The 8,175-nt window shown below is 38.5% G+C and overlaps 1 long non-coding RNA gene across 1 annotated transcript; it reads left to right on the top strand.

Annotated features, from left to right (window-relative positions):
• Positions 1 to 6,713, top strand: LOC132596796 (uncharacterized). Its single transcript, XR_009562803.1, has 3 exons — positions 1 to 370; positions 2,707 to 2,853; positions 4,843 to 6,713. It is a non-coding gene; the product is annotated as an uncharacterized lncRNA (long non-coding RNA).
• The last annotated feature ends 1,462 nt before the right edge of the window (positions 6,714 to 8,175 follow it).

The following is an 8,175-nucleotide window of genomic DNA, read 5'->3' as shown; positions in this document are numbered from 1 at the left end:
CAGAAAGTGCGAAGCAGGTGACGAAGCGCTTACAGATCTCAGCGATGATAATCGCCTTTGCATTGTACATTTGTTCGTGGAACAGCAAGAACCATCCTTGAACAGAAACATATTTCGTATTCAGTCCGTTATGACTGATATAACGTACACCTGTGGTGAGGTTACATCTGGGCCTAGAGTTCAGTGTGTTTTACTGATTTTTCAGCTTCTAGTAACAGGATGCTTGCCTAAGTGGCCCGGAAGACACACTGTCTCACATCGCCAGGATCTGGAAAGGGGGCGGCTGCCGAACTGATTGATGCCGTGACTCCGTGAAGCCATCAAAACCCGGGTCCTTTCCGCCTCCCTTGCTCTGTCATCCTCCGTGGTGGTTAGTCCCCCTCCTGGTTCCAGAGTAGTCATAGATCAAAGCTCATGTTTTCATATACCAATATCGAGAGGCAGAAGGAGGGACATTCCTCTCCCTGTGTCTCTGCAAAAGCCAAGAAGGCTTTCCAGGAAGGGACTTCCTCGTACTCCTCAAGGGTCAGAACTGGGTGACAGGCCATGTCATCTGTGCCCTGGCCTGGCCAAGGAGGGACGTTTGAGCAGAACTGGGGCTTTGCCAGCGAGAGAAGGGGTAGGGGAGTAGGCCTGGGTAGGTGACCGGGGGTGTCTGCTGGAACCTGAGGCCTGTCGTAGCTGACATAAGAGGCCAGCGTCTCTTTAAGACTAAGGCCTGCTGCCCAAGGTCAGATACTGATAGCCTGGTCATCTCCGGAGAAGACACTTATGCCCTTTGTGTGTTAATTATCAGCCAAGCTGGAGCCCTCTCTCTTCCTTCTCCCAAAGCCTCAGGCAGGTGGGATCCGTCAATAAGGTTCCGGTTGTTGATTTCACGAACAGTGTATTTTGCTTGAGCATGTAGTGTGTTCTGTATTCAGAAATCCAGTTGCCTTCAGGGCCTGTCGGCCAGGCTGGGGAACCACTCAGTCTGGCAGGGCGAGCTGGGTGGTTTGTACTGTTTTGCTCATGTCCTGGTCTCACCACAAACTCCCTCCAGGGTAATTACTAAGGTGGAGGAACACCTTACTAAACAGCTGGGAAGCATGACTATTAAGGAGCTGCCTTAAGATGAAAATTTATTTCTCACCTGTGTGGTTTCCAGAGCCTCGTGGGACTGAGGCATGGGTGGCTTCCAGTAACCTGTGGAGAGCACAGAATCCAGGGGGCCAGATGGTGTTCCGGGCTGTGGTTGTGCTGACTCCCTGCCTCTAGGGTTCCAAAGAAACCAGCTTCTAGAGAATTGCACACCCACCAAAGTACTAGTTTACTTGTTCTTTGCCTTTTCTATAGCATTGTGTGTCTTTACTCACTTTCGGTACATTAGTCTTCTCTTGACATCACCCCCAGTTGTCAGGAAGACCCTTGTGGCATAATGATGGAGCACACCTCTGGTAAGGATCTTGGTAGTTGTCTTTCTGCTGTAGATGCTGGTTCAATAGGTTCCTTACTCACCAAATCCTAGCTACAAGCCTTTGTGTGGGAAGTGGTTCCTGATCTGCTGTGACAGGCTTCTCTATGGGAAGAAGTGGCCCAGATTCACCGAGGTGACTTTTTACATCACACTTTAGCCCTCACCCCCATTCACAAGTCTCTGCCTCGGCAACTGTCACTCTGGGGAAAGAGTGTTTTCTTCAGATATGTTGGCTTTGTCGTGTTCTGCTCCTTTGGGGGCTAAAAAGGAAAGATTCCTATTTTTACCTGTTAGTCTATTATGCTGTTGATTATTAAATCATTATGTTTCCAGTGGGATCCACGTGGTCTCTGAATTCCTATTTCAAAAAATGTCTGTCTCCACTGTAGCACTTCATTTTGTGATGTCTCGTCCTCCAGTCTTAAAATAAGTAGAACAGAAAGATTCACTTTATGTTGTATCTGTCAAAAATCTGAAAGGATTCATTTTCAATTAGGATTCTATTGGAGTTCGGTTGCCTTTGCTAATAAAAGACCAAGGTTTCTGCTGGAAGGTAATTCATTGAGATTACACATCTTAATTTTTTTGATTAGAGTAAAAAAATGTAGGTATCACTAAGCAGAGTGAATCCCAACCTATAATTCATAATTGTAGAATGATGAATGTGAGCCTTGTTCCTAGATCCCCCAAGTGAGCCATAGAAACTGTGCTTAGAAAACAGAGTTTGAATTCTATGCTAATAGTTACTACAGGGAATAGTCCCTTTGCTTAAGAATAGAGGTGACCAGAATAAGGATGGAAAGCAGTTTGATCTATGTTACATTGGTGATGTATCGGAGGGTAGTGAGAGGAGCCTGGATGGGCAGGGTCAGAGTAGAATAATAATGTTAACTACTATTTTTAGCATGCCTTTGATGTGTGAGGCTCTGGGCTTGACCTTTTTCATCATTTGGGACGTTTTGGCAACCAGCAGCAGTTAACCCTACAAAGACTGGCTTGTGCAAGATGGAAATTTGTTATCTCCCGCAGCGAGAAGTACAGAAGTAGGGTAGATTCCCAGGTTGGTTGGTACAGATTGTCAAAAATATTATCAAGGGTTCAGGTGCTGTTTCTTGGTCCTGCGTCCCTGAGGGTGTTGGCAGTGGTGACCTCAGAGTGAGAAGATGGCTTCATATCCAGAGACGACATCCCAATGAGGTACAACAAACAAACAAACAGCGGGGCTATTTCATTCCTTTTCTCTTTCTTAGGAGAAGGACACACTTCCAGAAGTCTCCTGGAAGACTTCACTGGTTGTATTGGGCTGAATCTCCACTCTTAAACCATTGATAAAAGGAATGGGATTACCACACTTGGCTTAAAGAAATCAGGATACCCTATCTCCTGGAGCTCAGAAGGTAACTGGCTGGGTGGAGGAGGGTGAAAGCTGAATACAATTAGGGTTTATAGGAAAGAAAGAAGGAAAGTGGAGATGGATGTTGGCACGGCAACCAAAAGTCTGCTACATGACTGTATCCATCTCTATCTTTCTCATGTCTAAGCCTCATGGAAAATCTGCAGGATAGACATTAATACTAAAAGTCATGTTTTCCAGACGGGGCTCATTTCAGTATCATGTATTCTATTACAGAGTTTTTAAACAGTGGTATTCTTTCTTCCAAATGAATCTTGCACCAAACTACAACATATAAACAGATAAAAAAAAAAGTATATATATATATATATATATACACACATATATATATGTATATATAAGTATATATATACACATATATATATGTTCAAATGATGAAATGGACAAGAAACTCAATTTTAAAACTCCAATAAAGCTTTTGAACACAAACATTTGAAAGTATCAGTTATGGGTGATATTCGTGGCATCGTATGCGCACCTAAGTTCAGAAAAAGACCAGTGCTGACCTCCACCTTTCCTAACGAATGTCTCAGAAGAAGGTTAGATGCACGCACAGAGACGAGAAAAGCAGCTTCCTTCAGCACGCTGCCCGTCAACGCTGATCTCACAGCACAATTGCTGTGTTGAGGGCTTTCACTGCATTACAATTGTATAACATCATAATTTGGGGGACTGTCTTTTCTGATATTTGCTTCTTTGTGAAGCGTCTCCATCGGCACAGTGCCCCTGGCTGTTCCCCACCTGCGCGCTTCCTCCTACTTACTTAGCTGTGATTTCGGAGGCCGTGGGTGTGCACTGCCCAGCCATCCCTCTCTCCTCCGCTCTGTTACCCCTCTGGCCAGAGCTCTGTGCCTGCAGAGAGAGCCCTGCTTCTCCCTGGGCCAGCCAGTGACCCCTGGGATGAGTCTGCTCGGTGCCAGCATTCAGTATTAGGAAACAGCCCATAAATAAAAGCATTTTCTAATATCACCTTTATTGGTTATAAGAATGTATTTTATCCTCCATTTGCTGCCCCATACCTTAGTTTTCAATTTTTTTGTAATCCAGGGAGTAATATAGTTTCTGTTTATCCCCCCACCTACAACCCTTGTCATAGTACTTTGATTTGCTTTCTTTTTTTTTAATGTTTTTACTTTTTAGATTTTTAAATTTTATTTATTTTTTAAATTGAAGTATAGGTGATTTACAATGTTGTGTTAGTTTTTGGTATACAGATTCACTTATACATATATATACTCTTTTCCATATGGGTTATTACGAGATATTGCATATAGTTCCCTGTGCCCTACAGTAGGGCCTAGTTGCTTATCTATTTTACATTTAATAAAACTCCGAACTCCTAATTTATCCCTCCCCTCTTTCCCCTGTACTTTGATATGCTTTCTTTTATAAAACAAAAACATTGTGTTATGCAATATTTCAAACGTATAGAAAATACAGAAAATGCAGCAAATATACAAGCCATATTTAATGTGTTATATTTTGACGTGATTGTTTCAGATCTCTTTTCTTTAAATAAATAAAACTTTACAAATATGGCTAAAATTCCACACCTCATCCCTCTTTCTTCCTAGAAGTAAACACTGTCCTAAAGAAGCTATGACTTGAACCCTTGGATGGTTTTGCACCAATAGTATATATAGTAGTATTGCTTTGAATGATTTTTAAATATTTTACAAATGGTATTGTATCTGTCCTTTTATAAGTAGCTTTATAAACTCAACATCATATTGCTAACTATGATCTGCTTAGTTTTTGAGCTGATCATGTATCCATCGTATGAACGAGGCACTTTATTATTTACTGCACTAGAGACCAGGGTTTGGTGATTTTCACTAGCGTACTTAATGCTGTAGTGAACATCTTTGTGTATGTCCCCTTGTGCACGTGTCCAGGAGTTTCTCTAAAGAAGATACCTAGATTTGTAAAGTATAAATGGAACGGCTGAAGGGTAGATTCTGCTTAATTTCAGATTGACGAGGAATTGCCAATGCTCTTCATGGTGGGTGAGCCAAGTCACACGCCACAGAAAGCGTACAGGAGTTTCTGACTCTCACAGCCTCACCAACCCCTGGGAGATGAGTCTCTACCAGTCACATGAGTTTACAAAGTGAGCTCATTGTTTTAATCTGCATTTCTGATTACTAATGGGATTAAATGCATTTTTACATGGTTTTTTTTACCATTTGGGCTACCATTTCTGCAAGTTACCTCTTCTTATTCTTTGTCCTTGTTTTATTTTCTCCTGCACTGATTTGTCTTTTTGTTTTGAATTGGGGAAGTCCTAAAAATATCTTGGATATTCATTTTCTGTGCTTTCAAGAGGTTTTCTCTGCTGAGTGTGTGGTTTATCTTTTTGTTTTGTCTACTGTATCTTTGGTAATAGATTGTGTGGTCATAATGTATAGCTATATATAATAGATATAATAGAGTCTTAAAACTTTTAATCTGTTCAAATTTGTCAATATTTTTTAATGTTTGTTTACATCTTGTTTCAGAATTCCTCCTTTAACATGTTATCCAGTTATTATGCTATATTTTCTGAGGCTTTTCTTGTCGTATTTAACTTTTAATCCATATAGTATTTATTTTTGTGATTTGTGTGAAGTAGGTTTCTAATTTTATTTCTTCACATATGCACTGCCAGTTAAGATGGTAGAGTGATTGAATAGTCCATTCTTTCTCTTCTTTTTAATGTTCATAGGTTTGTTACTAGTTCTATCCAGCTACACTGATCTACTTTCTATCTCTGCATTAATAATGCATATTTTAATATTTAATTGCTATGGTTTTACAAGCCTTAATTTCTTGTAGGTGAAGACACCTTGATATGCGTTTTCAAAATTGTCTTTCATATCCATTTCCCTCCAAGAAGTTCAGGACCACTTTGTTGAAAGTTCTGTGAAAACTCTGTTGCATCTATGGTTTTGATTCTTCACCATTCCTAATTCGTACCATTTGAATAGTTTCCTTAAATAGTTTTGCCAGAAGTTTGTCCTTTTTTTAGTCTTTTCAAAAATTTGTTTTTGTTGAATCTTTCTAATTTGTGTTATAATTTCTTTTTTGAACCAGGAAGTATTCAGAATTGGTTTTTTAATTCTCATTTTTATCGCATTTTGGTCAGAAAACATGTTCCGTAAGATGTAGATTTTTTTTTTTTTTGAGACTTGCTTAGTGGCTCATTCTACTGTCAATTTTTGTAAATGTGCCATGCGTGCTTGGAAAGAATATGGTTTCTTTGTTGTCTTCAGGGTTCTATAAATGACCATTTAATCAGTTACTGAGAAATCTAAAATCCCCTACTAAAATTGTGAATTTCTAGGTTCTTTCCAGTAAATCCATTTTGTTTGTTTGTTTGTTTGTTTTGAAACTATGTCCCTAGGGGCATAAAGGTTCAAAATTTTTATATTTTTTCTGGAAAGGATTGTTCCTTTCATTATTAGACAATAAGCCTCTGTGTCCCTAATTCTCTCTCCCTCCCTCTTAAAGTTGATTTTACTGATGATTATATGTTTATATGAGGCTTTGCTGCTGTTATTGTTAGTATTTTTCAGATATTTCCTCCCCTTCAATTCTTTTACTTTCAGTTTGTCTGTGTCACTATGCTTTAGGTGAGCCTCTCGTTAACAACATATAACTAGAAATTCAATATACAATCTGTAAGTCTCTGTATTTTATTTGGGAAGTCGAGTTTCTTTACATTTTTTATGATTACCATTATACTGTATTTCATCAAATCTAAGTTGCCATTTATTATAAGGTGCAACACCATTTTAGTTATCATTAAGAAACAGAAAAAATATTGCAATTAAACAGTGACACAATGCTTATTTGGAACTTATTAAAGAGGTATTTTAGAATTAATTATAAATACTTAAAAATCATGTATTAATCTTATGCATAAATATAAATGAAATAAATCAATTGTTATTTCTAAAAATTGTCACATTCAGTGTCTAACTCTTCTCAATTAGTTTTTGACTCAGAGTCACCAATGTTTGTGCTTTTCCAGACCCTATCACCCTCCATGCTATCAAAAGCAGCAATTCTCAAAAGAACTAAAAGCCATTAGAATTGGCTGTTAAGCTGGCTTTGCAATTATGTAGAACAAACCTCTTTTGGAGGCTAGCTTTGGGAATGTTGTTAAACCTGTTTTATTCGTCACCTTCTCACTCCTTCCTCACGACTGTTTGGATCTTAAGAGTTAAAGTACTGCTCCACCATTGTTTTTAGGATTTTGTTCTGAGATGCTGACATCCATTCTGCAAGTTTTGCTGCTGGCTCTTTTGATGTTCATGTGTGTAGTCATTGGCGTCCACATCACAGGTCCTGCATGGCCAACGGGGATTTTAAAACACCATCAGTTGAAATATGCATTCTGATTTCAAAGATGTTAAAATGTGAACACATGTGCACCTTAGAAATGATGAAACATTTTATAGTTTATTTACATAAAGATATAAGAGTTATTTTTATGCTTTATTCTGCTTTCTCTTTGACATACCTTTTTTTTCTGGAGTATTTTTAGCTCCTTTCCTGTCTTCTATTGGATCAAGTTTTCTTTAGTTTTCTTCTTTTTTTAATTAAAAAAATTTTTTTATTGGAGTATAGTTGCTTTACAATGTCGTGTTAGCTTCTGCTGTACAGCAAAGTGAATCAGCTATACGTATACATATATCCCCTCGTTTTTAGGTTTCCTTCCCATTTAGGTCACCACAGAGCATTGAGTAGAGTTCCTTATGCTATACAGTAGGTTCTCATTAGTTATCTATTTTATACATAATAGTGTGTATATGTCAGTTCCAATCTCCCAATTCATCCCACCCCACCTTTTCCCCCTTGGTGTCCATACATTTGATCTCTACATCTACGTCTCTATATCTGCTTTGCAGATAGGTTCATCTGTACCATTTTTCTAGATTCCACATATATGTGTTAATATACGCTATTTGTTTTTCTGATTTGCTTTACTCTGTGTGACAGTCTCTAGTTCCATCCATGTCTGGAAGTTACACATTGTTTTTTTCTTTTAAGTAAACTTTACATTTTTAGCATTGATATTTACCTTGGTAAAGTTAATCAATATCTCTATTCAGCTCTTTAATAATTCACTAAATTGATTGCTTTGTCTCTACTTCCTCCTCATTTAATGTGTTATAGTTCTCTAGTATTATAGTTCCAACTTGTTTTGAACTGGCCAAGTTGGTGGTATTCATTACTAGTGTTGTGATTTTTATGATCAATACTCACTCAGATTTACACCTTGAAGAGTACCTTTGCTCTTTATATCTGCTTCTTCAAAATG

Source organism: Globicephala melas, chromosome 2 (assembly GCF_963455315.2).
Source record: "Globicephala melas chromosome 2, mGloMel1.2, whole genome shotgun sequence".
Taxonomy (NCBI): domain Eukaryota; kingdom Metazoa; phylum Chordata; class Mammalia; order Artiodactyla; family Delphinidae; genus Globicephala; species Globicephala melas.
Note: the sequence above shows the minus strand (reverse complement) of the source record. Positions and strands in the feature narration are given on the sequence as shown.